Genomic DNA, 26533 nt, shown 5'->3' on the forward strand with positions numbered 1-26533 from the left:
GTTACTATTAACTCCACTTTATGAGTAAGGAAACTGAGACATCAAGAGGGGAAGCAACTTGCAAAATGGAGGTCTAGAGTCAGTTTCACAGCTATGTAAAGTTGGTATGACTTCCATGTATCTATTTCCAAAGCCAGGCAGGGATGGGGATCACTACTATCCCACAGGACAGAAGCAGAGCTTGGAGCAAGTATAAGAAGGTCCCGGACTCTGCCTCCAGCTTCACTGTAAGGTTAGGCTGAACTAGATGATAAAAAGCCCCTCAAAACTCCTGCAATCTTTGCTTGTCGGTGGATTTGGCCATGGCCTCGTTGATTATGAGAAGTAGACACACCTGGCAATAGAGCAAGGTGGAGAGTATGTGCATTTTGGAATCAGACGGGTCCCATTTGCAAGCTGAGTGGCCTGGAGCAAGTTGTTCAACCTCTCTGAGCTCCAATTTTCACACGTATGAATGGGAGGTAATTTTTTTTCCTGAATAATTAGTGCAAGATTCAGTGTGATGATGTCCATTAGGTGTCTGGCACAGAGTGGGTATTTGTCAAAGTTTATGCACCTTCCTGTTTCTTCTCCATCATTCTTCCCAGGTCAACCCCAAGATTGAAGTCCTAATCATGCAGTAATACCTGCTTCATGGAGCTGCACTGTGTTCGGAATGCATGCAGGTCTGTGAACCTAGCATAGACACATACATAGCTCATAGAGCACAATGAATAGTAACACCTATAATAAGAATTATTCTAATTATCATTGTTTAAAAATATACCCCTATCATCCAAAGATAATCCCTGTTAACATTTTCCAATATATCCTTGCAGATATACAGAGTGAGAGATATCATGTTACACATATTCTCTTCCTTACTTCATCTACTTAATTTGCATTATAAATCTTTTCCTGTCTATAAATATGCAGCTACATCGTTGCTTTAAGAAAACCTGGCCTGGCGCGGTGGCTCACGCCTATAATCCCAGCACTTTGGGAGGCCGAGGTGGGCAGATCATTTGAAGTCAGGAGTTCAAGACCAGCCTGGCCAACATGGCAAAACCCTGTCTCTACTAAATACAAAAAAATTAGCCAGGAGTGGTGGAACATGCCTGTAATCCCAACTACTTGGGAGGCTGAGGCAGGAGAATCTCTTGAACCCCGGAGGTAAGGGTTACAGTGAGCCAAGATCATGCCATTACACTTCAGCCTGGGCGATGAGCAAAAATCCATCCCCCCCCCAACAAAAAAATAAAAAGAAACTCTATTGTATTCTGGTGTATTTACAAATCCAAACCTTTGTTGTTGGATATTTAGGTTTATATTCTTTTTGCTCTTGTAAAGAAAGCTGCAATAAACACCCCTATAGCTAAGCACATTTTTCTTTGTATTCATCAAAGATACTGTTTTAATACCCAGAACGCGGGAATGTCATTATTTATTTATCTATTCATTTATTTAAAGCAGTGTCCTAGTGCTGGATATTCAGATTATATACAATTTTTTTGGCTTTCATAAATAATAATATGAATGCCTAAATACCACATCTTTACATCTTATCTGATTATTTCCTTGGGATAAATTCTTAAGAAGGGGAAAGAATGGGATCAGAAGAAATTTACATTTTTAAGGCTCTTGACACTCGGTAAAATCACTGCTGGAAAGGATTAAGGGAGTTTATTCACTCACCATCTTACCCAGTCGCTTGCATTCATTCAACAAACATTTTCTTTGTTAGGAGGGGCTTCTAACCTTCTTTCTCCTCAGCACAGTCATGCAGTGATACAATTGGGACCCGGCTAGATTTGTACTGGGGGGTCTGGTTCTACTCCTCTTTAGCCTGTGTGATTTTTGACAAGTCACTTCACTTCCCCGAGGCCCTGCTACTACCGGCTCACCAGCCTCCAGGTTTATTGTGATGATCACGTGAGACGCTAGATTTGAGAGGCCTTTAAGGGCTGAACAAACAGAAGGGATTTATTGCTAACACAAAGCGAATTTCTCATGCAGTATTCTCATTATTCTGCTTTTGCACAGAACTTTAGGTTTGCCTTGAGACTTTTTATTAGGTTTCCTCAACTGTCCCCTGCTGTGGTTACCAAGACACAGATCGACCATAATTTCTTAAGGAGGAAATGGGTCCAGAGAGACATGGTGGCTTTCTCTAGGCGCCATGAGCCTCAGGACTGCTACCGAGCCCTTTCTCAGGCTGCTGTCTGGGCTGTATTTCCTTTTTCTGTATCAGCAAGATAAAAATGGCTATTACCCCAAAAAGATGCAGTTGTATTCATAATGAATCTGATGGTGCCAGCAACTCAAAACATAAAGGCAATTTACCATTTAGTGCTTTGTAACCAAATAAAATGCAGTGACCCTTTCTTTCTCTTTCCAGAAGATTTGGAATCTTCTCTGAGGGTTGATAAAGACAAGAGGGAGGAAATAAGATTGTAGATTCCTTGAGCATTCAGATCACTACTTATTTCTATATGCAGCAGAACATCTAGTACAGAATGAGGCCCTCTGCAGAGGCAGCAACTGAGCCATAGAATAGGCATTCATCTCAAAGCTTAAAAGCTAGGCTTAAATCACAGTAGATCACTTACTATCTGATCAATTAACACATAACTTATTAGTTGCCTACTAGGTGTCAGACATTGCACTAGGTGCTGTGCAACTTTGAGCAAATTAGTTCACCTCTCTGAGCCTTTGTTTCTTCTCCTGGATAATTACTGGAGAATCTGGAGAAAGGCCTGGTCACACAGTAGCAGTTCAATGATAAATGACACAGCAACACTTCTTTGTTCAAATGTGTAATTGTACATGATTTATGGAGACACCCATGAGGTGTGTCCCAAAAACTTTGACAAAGGGAAGTGTAACTGCCCTCCTAGAGTAACTCTTCAAAGCATATAAATAAGGCAGGGTCAATAATTCATGTCACACATGCCTCTGTCATCCTTCCCTCACCCACAGCAGACATTGCTAATCAAACATGTCGATCTTTGCTGAAATCCTTCTAAAGGAATTCCAGCCAGTTAAAACCAACAGAACAGGGTTGACTAATGTGATGACTAGCCAATCCCAGATTTAGTCCATCAGAGCACAATTATTTTCAATCATTATCCTCAGGTAATTTTCTTCCTGTAGTTTCTAAAACACAATGCTCCTTTAAAGACAATGTTATAGAAGTACCATTTCCTCTGCACTGAAGGTCGTCAAAACAACCCATTTAAAAGTGACCTTGGAACCCATGGGCTGCAGAAGTAGCTTCTTATACATATCAGGAAATGCCACATACCCCTCAAGTTGGAAATCACCCAAAATTGGGTTTACAAAGGACAGGGGTTTTGTTTCAGCTCAATCCAAGTGTCCTTATGTTCTGCCCTTCCTCTTCTCCTCTACAGAATGTGCTCAGTCTCATGTGAAAGTAGCCTTCTCTGCTAGATGTTTGACCTCAGACAAGTTGCTTAACCTCTGTGCCTCAGTTTCCTCAACTGTAAAATGGAGCAATTAACAGTACCTGCCTCATAGGGTTGACAAGACACCAGATGAGATACTACGTGGAACGTGCTGGCCCATGGCATCTGCTCAGTAAGCTCTAATTATTAGCTATTATTATTAAGCACTTACCAAGTGCTAGGCTTCACTGAGCATTAATTGTGTCTTGAAAACAATCCTATGAGGTAGGTTTTGTGTTATTAAAATTTTTAAACAAATTGTTGTTGATTGATTTGCACAAGCATATGGTGTTTGTTGATAGCAAAACATTTAATGATAAGGTGGTTTCGTTCCCATGCCCACACGATCTGGAAGTCACAGCCCAGTGATAGAAGAATACTATGTGGTAGATATGACAACGTTAATTGTACGTGGCTTTAAACAGGTGGTGCAACAATTACGTGGCAGAGTCAAGATTTGAACTTGTATTGTTTCGGTTCCATGCACCATGAGGTGTATCGTCCCTTTTTCACTACTCTCCCCCTCCACCCACCCCCTCGACACTTTATTAGGAAACAAAGACACAAACAAATATTAAGATAAACAAAGCCAGCACGTGTACTGTTATTGTGTGCCAGGCAATCTCTTATATGTTTACTTCCCTGACTTACGTGACTGTCACAACAGCCCTGTGAGATACGCATTGTTAGTATTCCCATTCTCCAGGAATCCTAGAGACACTCCGAGGACTAAATGAAATAATGGCACCTGAAAGCAGCATTTTTGGCTTAAAGCCCCTCCTGCCACTCACTAGCTGGGGAAATGTAGGTCAGTTACAGAACCTCTGTTTCTTTATCTTAAAGAGTAGTTAGCTCCACCTCACAGGATTGTCATTCATTCATTTGTTCACTAAACACTTATTGAACATCTAATGCAAAAAATTGTGCTGTGTACTGGATCTACACCGGAAACCAAAATGGGCATCACAGCTGGACATGGTGGCTCATCCCTGTAATCCCAGCGCTTTGGGAGGCCAGAGTGGGAGGATCACTTGAGCCCAGGAGTTTGAGACCAGTCTGGGCAACATAGTGAAGCCCCATCTCTCTAAAATATAAAAAATTAGCCAGGTGGCCAGACGTGGTGGCTCATGCCTGTAATTCCAGCAATTTGGGAGGCCGAGGAGGGTGGATCATGTGAGGTCGGCAGTTTGAGACCAGCCTGATCAACATGGAGAAATCCCATCTGTACTAAAAATACAAAATTAGCTGAACATGGTGGCACATACCTGTAATCCCAGCTACGTGGGAGCCTGAGGCAGGAGAATCGCTCACACCTGGGAGGCAGAGGTTGTGGTGAGCCGAGATCACAGCATTGCACTCCAGCCAGGGCAACAAGAGCGAAACTCTGTCTCAAAAATAAATAAATAAATAAATAAAATTTTTAAAAAGAAGTAGCCAGGTGTGGTAGCACACACCTCTAGTCTCAGCTACTCGAGAGGCTGATGCAGGAGGATCGCTTGAGCCTGGGAGGTCAAGACTGCAGTGAGCCATGATCACACCACTACAATCCAGTCTGGGCAACAGAACAAAACCTTGTCTCAAAAATCTAAAATAAAAAAAAAACAAGCATCACCCCTGATCTTAGGGAGATTCCTGTCTACGATTAAATGAGATTATTTCTATGTAAAACTCACAGCACAGAGCCTGGCAAACAAAACACGCTCCATACAAGTTCACATTATTACTAGTATTATTTCTATGGCCCAGTTGGGATTTGAACAAAAGTCTTTCTGACTCCAAAATCTTTTCCATAAAGATAGCGTTTTGTAGGGAGCCCGCTGAGGTAGGAATAGAAGGGAACTTGAGGATGTTCAGAACAGACTTCAAATGCTAGATTTTTAATACATAGAGCAGCAATCTGCTGTATATATTATACTTCCAAAGCATTCTTAGATCTTCTCATTCTCTTTCTCATCATCCACCCCAGCCTGATGTGCACATGTCTCTCCATTTCCGTAAACACACCCCTCTCCATGGGAATAAATTTATTTCTCCCTTGAACGTGGACCCCGTGTGTTTGATTTGCCTGGAAAGGTGCGGAAACCACCCAGACATAGAGCTAATGGGATGTGACAGAACTCACAGCTTCTCCAGGCCTGGAAGGAAGAATGTTGACAAAGGGGAGCTTAATGAGCTTCCACCCACATTTCAATTATCCTAACAAGCTGCCAGAGGAATCCCTGTTTGCCGTATTGCATTCTGGAAAGTTTTGACAAGCCCAGGAGGAATCTATCAGGCTGAAGCTGAGGGTGCCTAAGGAAAAGAAAAACAGTCTTCCTCCGGAAGGGATGTGCATGGATGACAAGGCCAAGCCAGCAGTCAGTTTTGTCACCTGATATTTGAGAGGGTCCTCTGCTCAAAAAACACTCCCTCCTTAGCTACCCAGTACAATGTATCGGTTACCATAATGCTGCATAACAACCAACCACAAAGCCCCAGTAGTACACTGTAACAATTGACTACTTTCACTCACAAGTCAGTGGGTCAGCAGGGCAGCTCTGATCATCTGAGCTGAGCTTGGCGGGGTTTGCACATGTCTCTGTGGTCAGGCTAAGTGGCTCTGCCGATCTTGGTGGGGCTGTCTCACATATCTGGGACAACTGAGCTGATCCTGCTCTTATTCACATGGTCTGTCATTCTACCCACGGGTTTATTCACGGAACAGCAGGAGAACTCCAAGAGACAGGCCCAAATCATGCAGGGTCTCTTGTTTCCAGGCTCAGAAAAGGTATAATGTTCTTTCTGCCGCATTCTGTTGGTCAAAGCAATCCCAAGACTAGCCCAAATCCAAGGATTGGGAAATAGACTTCAACCCTTGATGAGAGGGGCTAACAAGTCATGGCAAAGAGTGTGGATCCAGACACACCATTGATGAGGTCCATCGGTGCGGTAAATCTCCCACAACAACGTAAAAGTAACAAAGCACCATGGATTGAACAGCAGCTGTATGCATATAACAGGATGCTAAAATGGAACGTTTGGGTCTTGGTTTCAGCTGAGGCTCCACGGGCCAAAAACAAAAGGAAATGTTCAAATACCTGACATTTCTAACCTTGCAAAGGGTCTAAATGGAAATAGTTTTCTGACTCTTGGTCCAACGGCCATCTCTGAAAAGACTGAAGCTGGAAACTGGGGAGAGGATTTTTCTGGAGAAAGTAATCCAGTATGAAGTTAGTCTCAGTCCCCTTGGAAGAGGAGAGAGGCAATGACTTCTGACCACAGCCTTGCCTGGTGAGAGGAACTTACAGGAAATATCTCTAGTTTGCTGTGAATTCCCTAAGTCTGGGGAGACTGGCATCTGATTGAAACCTGAAAAATGTATAGATTAGTCAGACCACGGCTGGAGACTATCGAGATCTCAGGATGAGGATTGAGGATAGCACTAGAAGCAGGACTTACCCTGATCCAGGTGCCAAGGATGCATGAGCTTCCCAGGAGTCACGCAGATGGGCAGAAACTGGAATGGAGGTGTCTTAGAAGCATCCTACCTAAAAGGAGTAGAAAGAGGTACTGACAGCTACCACTGGGCATGGGATCTGGGAAAGAGGCACCACAAGAGGGGAACTGAAGAATCCCCACCTGAACACAGTTCTCAGGTGAACAATTGGGGCACTATGCAGCATGGACACCACTAACGGGGACCTCAAAGAATCCACAATACACCTCAAAGAATTGACTCAGCTTTGATCACTTGCCAAACCTGAAGGAACTTTAAATACCTGCCAGGCAGAGAGCACCAATGCCAAACTGTGACACTACTGGTCAAGAGAGCCCTTATCTGCCCTCACCTCTCCTCCCTCTGCTCCCTTGGGCCTTTGGCTAGCAATCAGAGCAAAGGTGAGGACCCAGGGAAGCCAACGATAACCCCCTCCCCCAACATCTGAGCTGACAGAGGGGCGACCAGGGCTACTGCTAACCCACACTGATACTACTTCTTTGTTTGAACTAGAAAAAAAAGTACCCACTCCAAGAACTTTACCTCCATTTGTCTGAAGTTTGTCATTATATAATCTATTTGTTGTCTATTACTGCATAACATATTTCCCCAAAACTTGGTAGTTTAAAACATTTATTATCTGACAGTTTCTGTGGGTCAGGAATCCAGGCACAGCTGAGCTGAGTCCACTGGCTCAGGATCTCTCACCAGGTTGCAATCAAGGTATTGTCAGGGCTGCAGTCTCAGCTGAAGGTTTGAATGGGGAATAATCCTCTTCTAAGCTCATGCAAGTGATTGTTGGAAAGATTCAATCACTCTAGGGCTGTTGGCCAGTGGTCATGCTCCCAGTTCCTTAACATGTGGGTCTCTCCACAGGGTAATTCACAACAAGGCAGCTTGTTTCTTCAGAATAAGCAAGAGAGAAAAGCTGGAGAGAGGTAGTGCCAGATAAAAGATAGTCTTTTATAATCTAATATTGGAAGTGACATTCCATCATTTTTACTATTCTATTCATCAGAACAAAATCACTAGGTCCAGCCCCAAGGGGACGTGATTACGCAGGATGTGAATACCAGGAGTAGAAGATAATTAGGGGGTTATCACAGAAGTTTATCTACCAGTATAATAAAATATACTGATTTTATTAAAACAACAGGCCACTGCCATCAGCCAAAGAATTGTTATAATAAATACATAGATTGACAATGTATATGACATAAACAATACCCACTAGACTTATGTACTATACAACATGCAAATTATATAAGATTGTGGAGGAAAGATGCTTTAAATCTTTTTCAAACTTTTATTGTACACATTTTCAAGCATTTGTAAAAGTAGGGGATAGGATAACAAAAAATAATAAGATAAACATGATCGTTCTTTTTTCACCTATACCCCAACCCTTTACCCCCAAACCACTAGTTTTTGAAAAGCAAATCTCAGACACATTACTTCATCTTTAGTAATTCAGTGTAAATATCCACATATCATATGTACCATTATTCAATTAAGTACACCTTAATTTCATCTACTATTCAGTTACTGTTCAAATTTCTCCAATTATTTCAGAAATGTCTTTTGTTAAAAAAAAGTTGGTTTGCTTGAAAGAAGGTTTAACTTTAAATGAAACTCGGAGTTTTAACCATTACTTAAGAGCAGGCATTTTAATTACTGACACAGAACTATTCTGTGAGAAAAATGACTTCAGGACATTTTATTATCCAGCAATAGCCAGCAAAGTGATGGGGGCTCCTCAAAATTTTACCCATGGGCAGAGATAGCTTCGGCTCACCAGGGCCTTGCCAATGGACAGTGGAGAAAACAGTGAGGGCGTCTTCTCACACTCTACAGAATCCCGCTTATTCGCCAGGTGAGTGACACACAGGCTATCTCTAAGCCTCACTACAGTACTTCAGGTGGGTGTTATAATCCTCATTTTAACAGATGAAAAACTTAAACACAGGAGAATTAGCTCACCTAAAGTCACACAGCTGTTATTAGGTACAGCCTATATTCCAACTCAGGTCGGTCTGACCTCCCCAAGGGGCTCTGGAAGTCACCTACCAAGTAACACCGTCATAGTCTCAGGGCGTTAAGACACTGTGAAAGCCTTTTTTACAGTTGTGACAGACGTTAGCAGAACCAAACCACGTCTTCTATTCATTTTTGTTTCCTTGGACTTGACGCAGAACTGGGCACACAGTACGTGCCGAATAAATATAAAGCCTTGAAGCCACCATAGTACAGAACCTTATTCAAAGAAACCTCCGTTCTGGCAGCCAGACAGTCAGTCTGAAAAGCAATTTCCGCCCGCTGCCCCATCTACCATCAGCTTTATCTCAACTTGTTTTCTTGACCATAGCGGCAGGGGTAGAATCAGCTGCAGAGGTTGGGAGCAAGATAGATTCAGGCCTACATTATAGGAACTCACCCGAGAATATTCAATTTCATTGAAACTAGAAACTAGATATTGAGAAGAGTCTGGTGGAGAAGTTCACAGCATTGTTACTTTTGATGGGACAGCTTTGGCCAATAAACTGGATTCTTTCATTCCATGAATCCCTCTCAAAAGTCATTACCTGTGTCTGAAACTGTCCGTACTCCCCACCCATGTCTCTTTGCCTGACAAACTCCTAATCCTTCAGAGCTCAACAGAAATCTCATTTGCTCAGCCAAGGCTTCTCTGCCTTCCTGGATGAAGTTCCATCCTTCTCATATGTGTACTTATCATGTATTCAGTCCTGTTTCCCCTGGAACGACATGCCAGATAAGGAAAAGATTGCAACTGTCTTGTACCTGGAACATAGTAGGCATTCAATAAATATTTGTTGACCAATTGATTTTTTTTAAAAAAAAAAACAAGTTTAAAACTGCAATTACAGCCAGGTGCGGTGGCTCACGCCTATAATCCCAGCACTTTGGGAGGCTGAGGTGGGTGGATCATGACACCAGGAGTTCAAGACCAGCCTGACCAACACGGTGAAACCCCGTCTCTACAAAGCATACAAAAATTAGGTGGCCATGGTGGTGCGTGCCTGTAATCCCAGCTACTCAGGAGGCTAAGGTAGAGAATTGCTTGAACCCAGGAGGCGGAAGATGCAGTGAGCCGAGATTGCACCACTGCACTCCAGCCTGGGCGACAGAACAAGACACTGTCTAAAAGAGAAAAAAAAAAAAACTGCAATTGCTGAAGTCTCTTAAAAAATATCACAGAGCACAGAGGCATTCCATTCATACAATAGAGCAAAGCTTGAAATGCACTTCCTTCTCATTGTGTTCCCCACAAAACGCTCCAGTACATTCTTCTCTTCTCTTTTATAAACTCCCTAAAATCTCCAAATTAGCCGTGCCCCCTGGCTTGTGTTCCCTAGTCTTCTCTTCCCATGCAGCAGTTTCTCCTATGAATCGACTGAGCCTTTCTATCTCTTTTGAGTTTTCACATTTATCCATTATCCAGATTCTAGAAAGCAAAGAAAGCCTTGAAACTGACTCAATAATCTTCCCTCCTTGGAAAGTGAGACAGGACCGTAAACTCCTAAAGGCATGGATTTATGCCCATTTTTGTTCCCTGCTGTGTTCTCAGTCTTTAACTGATGCTCAGCCAAGATTTACTAGTCGAACAATATAGTTCTCTTAAGCTTATCATATATTTTTGTTGTTGACGATGAATAAGCAACAAGAGGTGTTGCCCAAGTGAAAGGAGGAAAGGAAAAGTTTAATAAGGAATAGATTCTCTATTTGGAAGTCTAAGATGGGAAGTCTGCCTGAAGAACCATACCAAGTGGAACACAGCCCCTGGTCATTCTCAGACTAGACCAGCCTCTGTGTGCTGCTGAATCAGCAGAAAACAGCACGGGGGACATGAACGAGGTACAGCTCGGCAGCGTGGCAGCAATTTGGCTGACAATTTCCTTCTATGTTTCAGCATAATTGAATTAGCATCCATGGAGACTGTCTCCCAGACATCGGCAAATGCAATACTGTGGAGCAGGCACCGCAATTCATCTGGCATTATGAGGCACTGAATTGCCATCCAACCCCGCACCTCTCCTTGTTGCTTTGTGTGTGCTCATTAGAGAAAATTAGGTGGATGCGACAAGCCTGGGAACAATTAAAATCTTCCCACTTAGCCAATTCCCAGCAGTGGTGTCCAAGTTCTCCCGATATGCACTCGGCTTGCTCAGCTAGTATGCGCAACTTCCTGGATGTGCTTTCAAATTTTAAGCAATGGATAAAAATTCATTTTGCTCCAGCTGAGGACAGGAATTGTTAGGGCACAGAGGGACAGCCATGATATGAACCAACCAGAACATCATCCATAGCGGATAGCATCGAGACCAGGAGTCCTGGAACTCAGTCCAACTAGGAAGAGCATTTGTCAAGACAAGTCTAGGGCAGTGGAGCTGGGTGGTGAGTCAAAGTCAAGGGCCAGGGAGACAGCAACCAGCGTTGCATCCAGAGGGCTAACAGAAACTAGACGTTGTGGGTATCAAAAGCAGGATGCAGCAGAGAGTGAGGAATAGCATTGAGCACATGATTCAGAACCAAGGTTCTGAACATCAAGAAAGTGCTAGATTAAACAGAGGCTATGCGTGGCCAGTTAAAGAACTGTATTCTACTGGCTGGAATGGCTTACAGCTGCTGGGGAGCAGAGTGATGTGAGGAAAAGAGTATATTTTTGGAGTCATATGGATCTTCTGCTTCCTCAGTGGAGAAAGGAAGAAACCCATCTTGCAAAGTTAGGAAAGGATTAGAGATGTGCTAGGAATAAAGGTATTATCTGAATAACAGGGCTTTGTCTTAGTTTGAGTTCCACCAGAAAGGGATTGTATTCATCCATTCTCACACTGCTATGAAGAAATACCCAAGACTGGGTAATTTATAAAGGAAAGAGGTTTAATTGACTCACAGTTCCTCATGACTGGAAAGGCCTCAGGGGAATTACAATCATGGTGGAAGGTGAAACAGGCATGTCTTACATGGCGGCAGGTAAGAGAAGTGAGTGCTGACCAAAGGGGGAAGCCCCCTACAAAACCATCAGATCTTGTGAGAACTCACCCACTATCATGAGAACAGTATGAGGGTAACCACCTCCATGATGCAATTACCTCCCACCAGTTCCCTCCTATATGGGAACTACAATTCAAGATGAGATTTGGGTGGGGACACAGCCAGAACATATCAGGGACCCTGAGATCAGGATGTGAGTAAAGTACTTTATTTGGGAAGTGATGGGAGGGGAGTGGGATGTATTAGTCTGTTTTCACGCTGCTGATAAAGACATACCCAAGACTAGGAAGAAAAATAGGTTTAATGGAATCATAGTTCCACGTGGCTGGGGAGGCCTCACAATCATGGCGGAAGGCCAAAGGCACTTCTTTACATGGTGGCAGCAAGAGAAAATGAGGCAGAACTGAAAGCAGAAACACCTTATAAAACCATCGGTTCTCATGAGACTTATCCCCTACCATGAGAACAGTATGAAGGAAACTGTCCCCGTGATTCAATTGTCTCCCACCAGGTCTGTCCCACAACACATGGGAATTATGAGAGTACAATTCAAGATGAGATCTGGGTGGGGACACAGAGCCAAACCATATAATGGGGGAAAAGAGTCAGAGAAGAGAAAAAAACAATAAAAGGTTTTTAAAATCAAGCCAAATACCATTTTGATGGGCATCAAAAATAACTTCCTAGGGACTCTGAAAAGCATGCAGAATACATGCCTCAATGTTCTTCCAACTCAGCAGTGAGGCATCTGGGAGCTTTATATACCAACTCCCATCAGTCATTGGCTGATGGCTTCTCCCGGAGGATGTTAATTCCCTGGCACTTCTGGTCTCCTTGGGAATGGGCAGACTGGTCTTCCTCATCTTCAGAGAAAGCCCCCAAGCACAGAGATGGTGATACTGAGAGATGACAGTTGGCCTTTCAGGGTTGCTATGATAAATTCTGATGGGGCACTGACCACTTCTACTGCCAGTTTTGGGAGAGAACATGGCACAGAACTCCATCAATTCTATCTAAAAAAATCTCCCTTCCAATTTTCTCCCCTCTCTACGCTTCAACATGGACTCTCTTATGCCCTCAAATTAGAGGAAAGGCTAAAGGCACATGAAACAAGTTCTGGCCACCTCCTTTGCTGGTCATGTTGAGAGTCTTAGACCTCACTTTGGAGCATTGGATGAGTTGGCATTTACTGTTTCGTTCTTGGCTTTCTTAGAGCAGGGGTCCCCAAGCCCTAGGCCACAGCCTGTTAGGAACAGGGACACACAGCAGGAGGTGGGCAGGCAGAGAGCGAGCAAAGCTTTATCTATATTTACAGCTGCTCCACATCCCTCTCATCACTGCCTGAGCGCTGCCTCCTGTCAGCTCAGCGCAGCATCCGATTCTCATAGGCACACAACCCCTATTGTGAACTGCGCATGCGAGGGACCTAGGTTGCACGCTCCTTACGAGAATCCAGTGCCGGATGATCTGTCACTGTCTCCCATCACCCCCAGATCAGACCGTCTAGTTGTAGGAAAACAAACTCAGGGCTCCCACAGGCTCTACATTATGGTGAGTCATATAATTATTTCATTATATATTAAAATGTAATGATAGAAATAAATTGCACAATAAATGTCATGTGCTTGAATCAGCCCAAAACCATCCCCCGACCCGGTCCGTGGAAAAATTGTCTTCCACAAAGCCAGTCCCTGGCGCCAAAAAGTTTGGGGATGGCTGTCTTACAGGACTCAGTCCAAACTGAGACAATGTGTCCCATTTGAACACCAGCAGAAGTGGTCAGTGCCCCATCAGGATTCACCATATCAATGCAGAAAGGCCAACTGTCATCTCTCAGGGGACAGCAGGGGTGGACTCCTCCCACCTGAAGCCTGATGAAAGGGACTTTGCAGAGAGGCCTTGGAGAGCTTGATTTCTGTCCCCTAATGATTGGGGAACCCTGTGGACTGGAGTCTGACTTGCACCTGAGAAATCCAAGGGGCCCAGGGATAGCTGAAGAGGGCTTCAATCTGGCAAGCAGCCGCACTTCCACCAAAGGCCAGTGTTTTCTGTGGGGGGCAGGAGATAGAGAGAGAGTGTGTACAAGCAAGCTGACCTAGGGATATTTGAAAGATGTTTTGCCTGATCTTCGCACGCATGATGAGCCTCTGTGAAGGGGATGTCATGCATGACTGGACAGTTGGAATGTGAAGCTCGTGCAGCTCCAGTGCGGAGAACTACAGGTAAGAGACGTGCATACAGCATCCCTGAAGATGGACGTGTCCTCAGTGCACTGAACAAAAGCTCTCGCTCAAGAGTGTTGCAGACATCCAGCCATGTTCTGCTCTTAGGATGTACATGCCCATGAGGGCTTACAGAAACCTAGAGAAAGGGAAAGGCTTTTTCTAATTTGCATAAGACAGCATCCATTTGCCAAGCTGAGCATACATGAGGCTGTGTCTGATCCCTTTTTTTCTAATCCCTACAAAGATCTTGTGTTTCGAAGCCAATGGAGACAGAGTTCCAAAGTTCACACGAACTCACCATGAGAGAGTGGCATCCTGCAGGACCCAGCTCACAGCAGCAGTCCCAGCTAAGCCGGACCTTTTTCTACCCCTTGTCTCTTCCCACTGTGCCCTCACCAACCTTAAAGGGGCAAGGGCAGCCTGGCTGGGGAAGAGATGGGAGGGCAAAATTACCACTCTCTTAGAGAAAACTCACGAAGCTGACGGTATCCATTTCCCACTGCAGCTTCTGCCTGCGGCAAGTCTGAGCAAATGAAGTCAGAGGCGTGACCCTGCGCTGGACTGGACACATTAATCACTGAACTAAAGTGGTGTGGGGGACCACAGATGCCAATGACATTTTTATTACCTACAAATAACAAATTTGTAGCAAAGGGGCCTGGCTGACATTCATTCAGAGGCAGAGGGGACTGGTCCTGGGATTACACAATAGGGGAGGGGGCAACAAAAGTAGCTTTATGATTGTATCCTACATCTCTGCTCTTTCAATATACGGGCTATTTAGAGAAGACATCCAATAGGCATTGTACATGGAAAGCCTCCAAAAGGCACTCACTAAGTGGTTGCTCTTGTTATTATGAGCTGCTTGTGCAGGTGAAGGTTAAACCAGACTTTCAGAGGTAAATGCCAAGAGGGTTGCTCTTGGTTATCAGCCCTGGGCTGGACAGGCCAGGAGGAGGAAATGAGTGGCTGGGAGCAAGGTCTACATACCAGAGTGGAGCATGAGGGGCCCTCCACAGCACCACTGCTGGGTCGTCAGCCACAGGAAAACTGCACATGTTGTGATCATGACGCTGGCCCCTGGAAGAGCATTTTTCTTGTCCCCGTTGGACAGCAATTCAAGAAGGAGATTTGCTGATTTGTCTTTCTGAAGCTAAACATCACGGTGGGTTGCAGAGGGAAGTTGGGGTGAGAGTCAAGACTGTCTGCCGCCTGCACCAGCATCATCATGCAAAGAGGACTGCTCATCCAGAGCTCAGGTCCCAGGCACAGTACGCACACAGGTAGAGCTTCTGTTCCTCCGGGGTTTAGGGAAAGTGCCCTGGGACGCCTCATGCAGATGCCAGAAAAATAAAGTCAGAACTAAGACGAAGGGATACCCACACACAACCTACGCATTCACTGGTTTCTTTCTTTACCCAAGGGCAATGGAGATGAGCTGTTTTATTTATACCTGATACACACTTCAATAGGGAACTCTTTAGCTGAGCTAGCTCCTTTTTCTGTAAAACACAGAGCTCCTTGAGGGCAGGGACTGTGTCTCAACTCATCTTTGACTCCCTAGGACCTAACCCAAGGCCTGGGTAATACAACAGAAGGTGAGTGGGCTTTAAACTCATATAAATTAGGGTTTGAATTGCAACTCTGTCACTTACTAGCGTGTGACCTCAGGCAGGTCACCTCACCTCTCTGAAGTTCAATTTCCTCATCTGAAACACGGAAATAAAAATACCTACCTTCAAGTTTTGGAGAAGCAGAACTAAATTTAAATTTAATATGCTGATTATGGTAACTGGCCCCCAGAAAAATAGTAATTATCACCATCATCATCATCATCATTATTTTCCTTTAACATCCTCTCAGTTCCTCAGTTATGTTCAGACGGCTCTGGTTCTCTTACTGAATTTACTGCAAACATTGCCAGATCATTTATACACTGAAGACATCTCCCAATTTTGGCACGAATCCTTAGTTACACAGTCTGTAAACATAGTCAGAGCTAAAAATACTTTTTCATTATCGGATAAGAAGATTCCTTTCTTTTCCTTTCTGCTGTCTCCTCATGCTCTAGCTCTGCCCCAAGTGGGTCCTGAGAAAAGTAATCTTGTGTGACATGTGAGCTTTGTATCTAAAATCAAATTTGGCATCCCAGTTCCCAATAGGGCAAGTGTAGCATTTTCACACATTTCCAAAACGTCAAAGAGAATAGCTGCCCCTTTTGTTTCATGCCAGTTTCCTCCAAATCAGTTTTCTACTCATTAATTTATCTGAGATTCAGTTGCTCAATCTGTAAAATGGATCCATAAAGTGATCTAAAAACACTGTCTTCACACGTAGGAATGCTCTGAAGATGGATGAGTGGCCAGAGAACTCAGCTTACTTACATGGCCACTTTCATCAATCCCCACTGTACCAGTGAAGGAAATCAGTGCGCCTGTCCTTCCCAGCTGCTGGTCAACATTATGTCCAGGCTGAGCTTGATCAGATTTGCTCTGCTGAGCCGAAGGAAGCGACTCTATGACACTTTTCATGAATTCTGATCAAATGCCCCACCCAGGGTAGCTACGGAGTCCTGCTGTGTTTTTCCTGTTTAACCCTTTTGGAACTCTGTAAGTTACAGAAGACATAGGAGAGAGGAGAGTGTTTTGGGGGGAATGGAGGGACCCGTCGCAGGGCTTGTGAGTGGCCGTAGTTAGAGACAAGGCTGAAAGGAAGTTAGAGACAAGGCCGTAGTTAGAGACAGGACGGTGAGGGTGAAGAAACTGCAAGTAGAGGTGTCTAAATATCATGCCTTAGGCATCAGGACTGGGGCAGGAATCAGAACAGAAAAGAGTATCTTTCTCTTTTCTGACTCCATCAAGTCACCACACATGGAAAACTGGATTTCTTGTGTGGAAAGTCCCCAAAAAAGGAAAAAGGAGAGGTGAGCAGGAACAACCATTGCAGATATCACTTACTGAGCACTGTGCTAGGCGCCTTACATAGAGTCTATATTTAATCCTCCCGATAACCCAAGAGGTTGGTAGTATCATTATGCTTTTCATACCGAGATGGTAACTGACCCAGAGAAGTGCCTTCCTCGACATTCCCCAGCTCGCTCTATCTGCCAGGCCTTTAATGTTTCCATCATTCATTCAATCTTCAGCCATCATCGACCGAGTGTTAGACTCTGTGCCAGGCACTAGAAGGGTTCCAATCAGGTAAGCAGAGAGAAGAGAGGAAAAGAATTTCAGACAAAGGGTAAAGGGGTGAAGACAGCACAAAGCCAGAACACAGGACAGTTTTGGAATTCAGAGCGTGCTTAGAATGCCAGGGAAGCAAGTGGGTCAGGCCCACCTAGGAGGTTCCTCAGGGAAATCATCCCCATAGTCCCACCTCCTCCCCAGTTCCCCAGTTCCAGTGTCACTGCAACAAGAGAAGCCTGTGGGGTTATGGAGCAATTTTTGTTTTTTTCCAAAGTCCCAGGAACAATGGTGCCAGCAACCCATGCCCAAGTCAATCAGAAACAAAGCCACAGTCCCTGGAAGGAGCAGGTGTCACCTAATCCCACCAGGAAGATATATCTCCCTAAATCAAGGTTTTCCAGAAACAGCCAGTAACACTTACCGAGCAATTTACCTTGTCCCGAGCTCTTATAGGCATTTCACATACATGAGCCCGTTTACCCTTCACTCTATGAGGTAAATAGGTTAATGATCCCCCATTTCACAGATGAGCTAAATGAGGTTTGGGACTTGGAAGTTGCATAGTCAAGATTCAAATCCAGATTTATCAAACTCCGAAGGCTTTTTCTGAACCCCTGTGCCATGCCATCCCTCCTACCATCTTGCAACTGTGAGCTCACCCCACTTCTCAGGTTGGCCTACTCCTAAGAGGGCTATCACAGGAAAAGCAGCATAGTAGCTCTGCCCCTTATGAGCTAGGTGATCTTGGGCAAGTGACTTCATCTCCCGGAGCCTCAGTCTCCTCATCTGTGCAATAGGAACTATATCCTAGAGTTCTTGGGGGCCCTTTACACAGGACTTTGTCCTAGGAAATGGGCACACTGGAGATGATCCATCCCTCTTAGGAGTCTCCTACACCATCCTCACTGTTCCATTGGCAAAACAAAGCCGAGCAGACTCTGGAATGGTGAAGAAAAGGCCACAGCTATTTGCAACAACCAGTCACTGAGACCTAGCAGCCAAGATAGGATTTTGCTCATCCTTTTTTTCCCAGAAGGCTGGTCACATGATGATAGGTATTCGATAAATATTTCTTCTGAAAACATACACACACACACGCACACATACAAACACACACACATGCACACATACAAACACACACACAGCGGAAAGGAAATACATCAGCATGTTCTCCCTGGTTATCTCCAAGCTGTGGAAACTTTATCTTTCTGTTTGCTTATCTGAATTTTCTGATTTTTCTATGTTAAGCATGTATTATTTGTGGCACTGAGATCTTGAAAGACACACATCTCACTATAGATTACCTCTGGGAAATGAAAATGGGAAAAACTAATTAATTAGGAGGGCTTTTTTAAAGCTTTGTGTTCATTCTTCATTTTTGTGTTACTTTTGAAATTTTTTACACTTTCTTTTTAGTTCAAATGTATCTTCTTCTTTTTCTATTCCACCAAAAAGTCTTCCTCTGGATGGAATATTCACCAACACCCTCTCCCCAGCCCCAAAAGATTACGAGGAAGTGGAGTCCAGCTAATCTTTTCCTGTGTCTTTGGGAATTTGCTTGCTGTCTGACCCAGACGCTCTACACATGCTCATAAAAACCTTCTGCCAAACTTCATTAGCCATTTAGGCTGCTGCAGTGCTATTCTGAGTACCTTATCTTCTGGCATTAATTTAAAGCAACATTGTCTCACCTGTGTAGACATGCTTCCATGAGTTAGAGCCTTAAAAAATGGACTGCAATGGATTCTGTCAAAAATTGCCAAAAATCAAAATGTCTGGTTTCATCTCCTATCTCATTTCCAAATCATTAGTAGCAACTGCCTATAGCACTTAGTAGGAAAGACCCTGAGACCATTCCCAGGTAGAGCAAAAACAATCAAACCGAAAGAAGTTAAAAACACTGGCCAGGCACAGTGGCTCACCTGTAATCCCAGCACTTTGGGAGGCCGAGGCAGGCGGATCACTTAAGGTCAGGAGTTCGAGACCAGCCTGGCCAACATGGTGAAATCCCGTCTTTACTAAAGATACAAAAATTAGCAAGGCATGGTGGCTGGTGCCTGTAATCCCAGCTACTCGGGAGACTGAGGCAGAAGAATCGCTTGAATCGGGAGGCAAAGTTTGCAGTGAGCCGAGATCACGCCACTGCACTCCAGCCTGGGGGACAGAGCGAGACTCCGTCTCAAAAACAAACAAACAAACATACACCATAGCCTTTATGAATTAATGTTTTCTGCTAATGGATTACTGATGTCTGCCATGGCACGAAATCAAGGGCTACTGGCATATCTGATATCCCAAATCTAATGAAACACGTCCTCCTTTCACTCCAAAGAGGCAAACTGGTGGGACTCCCATGTGGTACAGTGTGGCAATAACACAGCTATTATTTGTGGAGTGCCACTTTGATTATTTTATTTTATTTTATTTTATTTTATTTGAGACGGAGTCTTGCTGTGTCATCCCAGGCTGGAGTGCAGTGGTGCGATCTCGGTTCACTGCAACCTCTGCCTCCTGGGTTCAAATGATTCTCCTGCCTCAGCCTCCCAAGTAGCTTGGATTACAGCCACCTGCCACCAGGCCCAGTTATTTTTTTTTTTTTTTTTGTACTGGAGTGCCACTTTGAGCAAAGGATTTTCCATACCTAACACATCTTACAGCAACTCCCCAGTTATCAGGACAGTTTTGGTTACAAGTGTCAGACAGCCAACTCACACTAGCTCAAGCAAAAAGGGTGTGTTTTGGCTCATGTAACTGAGAGGAGAACTGAGTTAGAGCTTAAAAATCACAGGAAGAGCTTTAGGACTGACACCAGTGGTGGGTTCCAGAAGACTTCTCTTTTTCTTATCTCTGTGTGTATTTGCATGCTGATCTCTCATTTCCTCTTTGCTGTGGTTTGAAGGTGACCCCCAAAGTTCACGTGTTGGAAACTTCATCTCAAACGCAACCATGTTGGGAGGTGGGGCCTAACAAGAGGTAATTGGGTCATGAGGGCTCTGGTCTCATGAATGGATTAAGGTTGTTATTTCAAGAGTGGCTTTGTTTTTTTGGTTTGTTTGGTTTTTATTGTTTTTGTTTCTTGTGACGGAGTCTCGCTCTATCGCCAGGTTGGAGTGCAGTGGTGCAACCTCAGCTCGTTGCAACCTCTGCTTCCCAAGTTCAAGCGATTCTCCTGCCTCAGCCTCCCGAGTACCTGGGACTACAGGTGAGCGCCACCACGCCCGGCTAATTTTTGTATTTTTAGTAGAGACGGGGTTTCACCATGTTGGCCAGGCTGGTCTCGATCTCCTGACCTCGTGATCCACCTGCCTTGGCCTCCCAAAGTACTGGGATTACAGGCGTGAGCCACTGCACCCGGCCAAGAGTGGCTTTATTTTAGCAAGTTCCAGTCCCTCTTGCTCTTGCACTTAATTACCCTTCTTTCATGGGATGACACAGCACAAAGGCCCTCTCCAGATGTAGGCCCCACTACCTTGGACTTCTCAGCCTCCAGAACTGTAAGAAATACGTTTCTTTTCTTTATAAATTACCTGGTCTGTGGTATTGTTATAGCAACACAAAACAGATTAAGACACTCATACTACAAACAGGCCTCTCCCATACGAAGAGGAATATGGTTGCTGTTTTCCCAGGCATAGAGTGCTAACTTTTCCCAACATGTGTTTATCAGTCCCAGGGGAAAACTCTGATTGGACTGTTTGGTCGTATGGCCATTCTTTGGGCCAATCACTGTTGTCAGGTAATTTGGTCAGAATTCAGCTATATTCCCATCCGTCTGACCAAGGGGTCTGTGTCTACCAATAAAAGAAAGGTTTGAGAAGCTTAATAGTCATTTAAAAATCAAGGCCACCACGAACAGTTGTGCAGGTTGCATGCTGCACAAGGGCACCAGCTGAGTGGATAAGGAAGGAATAAAATCCTGCCTGTGCCCTGTTTATGGAGCAAGCCATAAACTCTGGCCCCAGGTACATCTGCTACAATTGTTCTAATTCATAACATGGTGTTACGCAGGCTGGCATTAGCCCAAGGAAAAAGCAACAGCTACTGCAAGACACTACAGTCCCTAGGAAGTAAATAATGACTATCCCATTTTTCAGATGAGAAAACACAGCTCACAGAGGCCAAGTGAATCACCTAAGGCTATACAGGAGTCTCTCCTTATTCCCAATGCCCAGCAGATGCCTGAAACCATGGATACTACTGAACCCTATATATATATATATATATTTTTTTTCCTATGAAACAAACCTATAATAAAGTTTAGTTTATAAATTTGGCACAGTAAGAGATTAACCACAGTAACTAATAATAAAATAGAACAATTATAACAATGTACCGTAATAAGTTATGTGAATATGGTCTATCCCTCTTCTAAATATCTCACTGTAATGTATTCATCTCTGTTCAGACAGCAGTGGACCACAGGTAACTGAAACTAGGAAAAGTGAAACCGCAGATAAGGGGGAATTACTGTACAGCAGGAAACAGTAGAGTCAGGATTCGAACCCAGATTTGTGTAGCTCCAAAGCCTATGTTTTGCCTATCATAACCCACTCAACACCCTGTAAGAGAAATGGGACCCACCAGGCTCCTAACAGCATGAAGAAGAAGTGAGAGAAGTGGATTCTTGTGCCTCTTCTCTCTGAAAACCCAGTTAACCCCACAGAAACAAACAAGCCACTTAAGAAAGCCAATCCAAGCCCAAGATGAAACACTCCAAAAAAAACCTGTGTTTGCAAACAGCTTGAAAGTCATGGTGTTCCACTTGAAAAGGTAATTTCTTGCTTGGAACAGTGAGAAATTAGATGCAATCTGTTTTGATTTCTTCGTAATTTAGGACACACTTTAGTGACCAACCTGCACACGTGCCAGCATCCTTCTGTCCTGAGGGTGTGCTGACTTGGTTTGTGTCTCTGTTCATAAAGGAAGTCTAAATCATCCCACAGGAAAAGTGGCCTAGAATTTCTACCACAGGCATGGAGACAGGCTGAGCAGCCTCTTCCTGGATATTCTTATTAATAAGAATAAGAATAATTACCATTTACTGGGCTTTTACTGTGTGTCAGGTCTGGTGCCGAAAACATCCATCACCACAGAACCTTATTGGGATGGGGTTGGGGGGAAATTTTTTGTACTCAGCATCTGAACACCCTTCCTCTGTAGGAGGAGAATCCCCCACTGGGCAGTTCTTGGCAGGAGCTGGACCTGTCTCCCTCCATAGGCTCAAAAGAGGCCAGAAATCCATGAGCTCCCCATGATCCTTTCAATATATTTTGTTTCTAAAAAATAGACTGTATTGTTTAGAGCGGTTTTAAATTCACAACAAAATTGAGAGGAAGATACAGATTTCCCATATATCTCCCTCCTCCAACATTCTCCCCCACTGTCAACATCCCCCACCAGCGCGGTCCAATTGTTACAACCAATGAACCTACACTGACACATCATCACCCAAAGTCTGTAATAACATGTGCCCACCAGTACAGTCTCATACAGAGTCGTTTTGCTGCCCTGAAAATCCCACCTACTCATCCCTTCCTCCATCCTAACACCTGACAACCCCTAATCCTTTTATTGTCCCCATCGTTTTGCCTTTTGCAAAATATCACGTCCCTGAAATCATACCATGTGTGGCCTTTTCGGTTGACTTCTTCCTCTTAGCAATGTGCATTTCATTAAGTTTCCTCCACATCTTTTCATGGCTTGATGGCTCATTTCTACATTCTATGTTTGCTTACATTAACCAAAGTCTATTTCTGTTGCTGGCATCCAAGCACCCTGCTACAAAAAAAGTGCTGTTATCCCCATTTTACAGATTAAAAACAACAACAACAACAACAAAAAACCCTGAGACTCAGAGAGACAAGACTAGGTGGAAGGGTAGAAAAGCTACAAAGGGCAGAGGAAAGCTGCAGGAAAGCATGCAGGCGGCAGGATGCAGTTGACAGAAGTGCAGTTTTGTAGTCAGGAACTCGGATATGAGGGCCGGCTTCATCACTTACCCGCCGGGGGGCCTCTGGAAAGTTGCTTAACTTCTCTTCATTTCTTCATCCATAAGGAAATGGGTCTCCATTTCTTCATCCATAAAATTCAGGTTACTGTGCCTGTACCAAGCAATTATTGAGAGTATTAAAAGAAATCAGGTATAGGCCAGGTGTGGTGGCTCACACCCATAATCCCAGCACTTTGGGAGGCCAAGGTGGGCGGATCACTTGAGGCCATGAGTTCGAGACTAGCCTGGCCAACATGGTGAAAACTTGTCTCTACTCAAAATACAAAAATTAGCTGGGCATGGTAGCATGTGCCTGTAGTCCCAGCTACTCAGAAGGCTGAGGCAGGAGAATAGCTTGAACCTGGGAGGCGGAGGTTGCAGTGAGCCGAGATCTTGCCACTGTACTCCAGCCTGGGAGACAGAGCGAGACCCTGTCTCAAAAAAAAGAAGAAGAAGAAAGAAAAAAGAAAAAGAAAGAAATCATGTGTATATTGCACTTAACACAGTGCCTGTCTCAACATGTGTTAGCTGTGGTATCTGTTATTGCTATTATTTGTGTTCATTAACCTAATTCTATCATACCCTGTTATAAACCAGGACTATCTGACCATCTGGAAGGATTCTGTTTGCTCTATTTTGTCCTTTCCTCAACCCCCAGAGCTGCAGGTGAGGGAAAGGAGAGGATGAGTGACCCTTCTGCCTGGAGATTCTTGACATGAGGGGACGTCTGAAACTAGACATTCTGTCTGCTTCTTTCCATATCTCAGGGGAACCCTAGCACAAGCGAGTGGGGACCCGGCCTGTGCTCATTGATTACACTAATGATGATGGATTTCCTCCCCTTTAGCACTTAATCAACAGCTGCCCAGTGTTTTATCACCATTTCCCAGGGCAGAGCAGGCCACCCCAACCCCTACTCTACTCACGAGGGCCGTTTCTTTCTTACTCCATGTGACCCAGAACAGAGCCCATTAAAGAACTCACTCATTTCTCCACCCTCCACCCCTTTAATTACAAACAGTGCTGAGAGTTGAATAACACAGAACAAAAGACAGATTTATTTACCCCAGGACATAAACAAGATTATCAGAAACAGGCATTCAGAAGCCCTTAGCTCCTGGGAGAATTTTAATTTGCTGACCCCTGGCTTACAGAAATCTTAGGTCTTTTCACATAATTATAAAACCCCGAGAGTTTTGCCTGCTTGAGTTATTTATTGGCACGCATCCCCAACCCGGCTGCTGGCTCTCATTGGCCAATTACAGGCATCTCCACTGGGACTTTAAAACAGGCTCTTTTGAGACAATGCAGGAAGGCTGAAAGAAATTCTCTTTTCCTTGGTGAAGTTTTCCTACTGGCGGCTTCCTGGAATGATCGAGGTACACAAACAGGAGGGAGAAGGAGGCATGATTACATTGATTAGAACACTTTGGGTTACAAATCCCTTAATCCCACATCGAACTGGCATTAAACCAAAAAGGGACTGTATTGTAACTGAAAAGTCCACCATTAAAGTTACCTTCAGGCACAGCCCAATTCCGGGGCTATAACCATGTCAGTGGGCTCGGTCTCTCTCTACATCTCTCACCTGTTTGCCTCTAGGTCGCTGGCTTCTTTCTCATGGGAGAAATGGTCTCCAGCCCTCCTAAGCTTCCAACCTATCAGCTCCTAGAATTAAGTCTCATTCGCTCAGCTTTGGTCATGTGCCCATAGGGAACCAATCATTGTGGCTGGAGGAGGAAATATGCTGATTGGCTAGACCTGGGTCATGTGCCCAATTTTTTTCTTTTTTTGTTTTTGTTTTTGTTTTTGTTTTTTTGAGATGGAGTCCGGCTCTGTCGCCCAGGCAGGAGTGCAGTGGCAGGATCATGGCTCACTGCAACCTCCACCTCCAGGGTTCAAGTGATCTTCCCATCTCAGCCTCCCAAGTAGCTGCGATTACAGGTGCCTGCACCATCACCCCGGCTAATGTTTTTGTATTTTTAGTAAAGACAGGGTCTCACCAAGTTGGCTAGATTGGTCTGGATCTCCTGACCTCAAGTAATCCGCCCACTAGGCCTCCCAAAGTGCTGAGATTACAGGCGTAAGCCACCGTGCCCAGCAAGTATACCCTATCTTGTATTTGGGGTGGGACCAATTCTATCTGAACCATATGGGCTAAGGCATCATGGGGTGAGTCCTCAAAGAAAAGTCAGGGTGTGTACCCAGGAAAAAGGAGACAGATGCTGAGCAGATAAAAGCAATGAAATGCTTCGCTTTTATCTATCCATCATAGTATTCCTCTGGGTTCGGGGTTACAGGACACCCCACACTCTTCCTGGAGCAGCTTGGAAGTGGCCACTTTAGCATGTTAGGGGTTAAATTGTTTTCTCCCCCTAAATGTACAGCTTGACATCGTAACCCACCCACTTCAGAGTGTGACTGTGACGGTTAATTTTAGGTGATGTGTAGGGGAAAACTCTTCTCAAACTCAAGCTTAGTTTTTCATCTACTCTCACACCACAACAACCATCAACACAGAAGGCTTCTGTGACCAAATGTGGGGCGGCAGTTTCCCCACATACCAAGCGGCAGACACCAGCTGGGTGTCCTCTAATTCAGTTCTGACACCACCTACCTGGAGATAGTATCGTATCCCACAGGTTGAGGGCTCAGTCCCCAAGACTGCCTCTCTACACACACAAACCAGTTGCAAGTTTGGAACTTCTGGCAGATTGGTTTCAAGTTGGGGTTCCCCAACCCCCACTTTGGATTTGATTAATTTGCTGGAGTGGCTCACAGAACTCAGGGAAACACTTACATACATTTACCAATGTATTATAAAGGATATTGCAAAGGATTCAGATGAAGAACTGTATAGGGCAAGGTAAGGGTAGGGGTGCAGAACTTCCATGCCCTCCCTGGGCACCACCGTCTGGGAGTCTCCATGTGTTTGTGAAACCCGAAAATTTGAGACAGGTGCCAGTTAATTTAGAAAGTTTATTTTGCCAAGGTTGAGGGCTCGCGCCCATGACACAGCCTCAGGAGGTCCTGATGACACGTGCCTAAGGTGGTCAGAGCACAGTTTGGTTTATACATTTTAGGGAGACATGAGACATCAATCAACATATGTCGTAAGATGAACATTGATTCCCTCTGGAAAGGTGGCACAACTCGAAGTGGGGAGGGGGCTTCCAGATCATAGGTAGATAAGAGACAAATGG

At 44.4% G+C, this 26533-nt stretch overlaps 1 long non-coding RNA gene across 1 annotated transcript; it reads right to left on the reverse strand.

Annotated features, from left to right (window-relative positions):
- Positions 1–5927: 5927 nt before the first annotated feature.
- LOC105527916 lies at positions 5928–24964 on the reverse strand. The gene is made up of 4 exons (XR_001004289.1): positions 24919–24964; positions 23341–23761; positions 6882–7846; positions 5928–6791 (listed from the first exon to the last, which is right to left on the reverse strand). It is a non-coding gene; the product is annotated as an uncharacterized LOC105527916 (long non-coding RNA).
- Positions 24965–26533: the final 1569 nt, after the last annotated feature.

The sequence above is a fragment of the Mandrillus leucophaeus genome, unplaced genomic scaffold (assembly GCF_000951045.1).
Source record: "Mandrillus leucophaeus isolate KB7577 unplaced genomic scaffold, Mleu.le_1.0 Scaffold7, whole genome shotgun sequence".
Lineage (NCBI taxonomy): Eukaryota > Metazoa > Chordata > Mammalia > Primates > Cercopithecidae > Mandrillus > Mandrillus leucophaeus.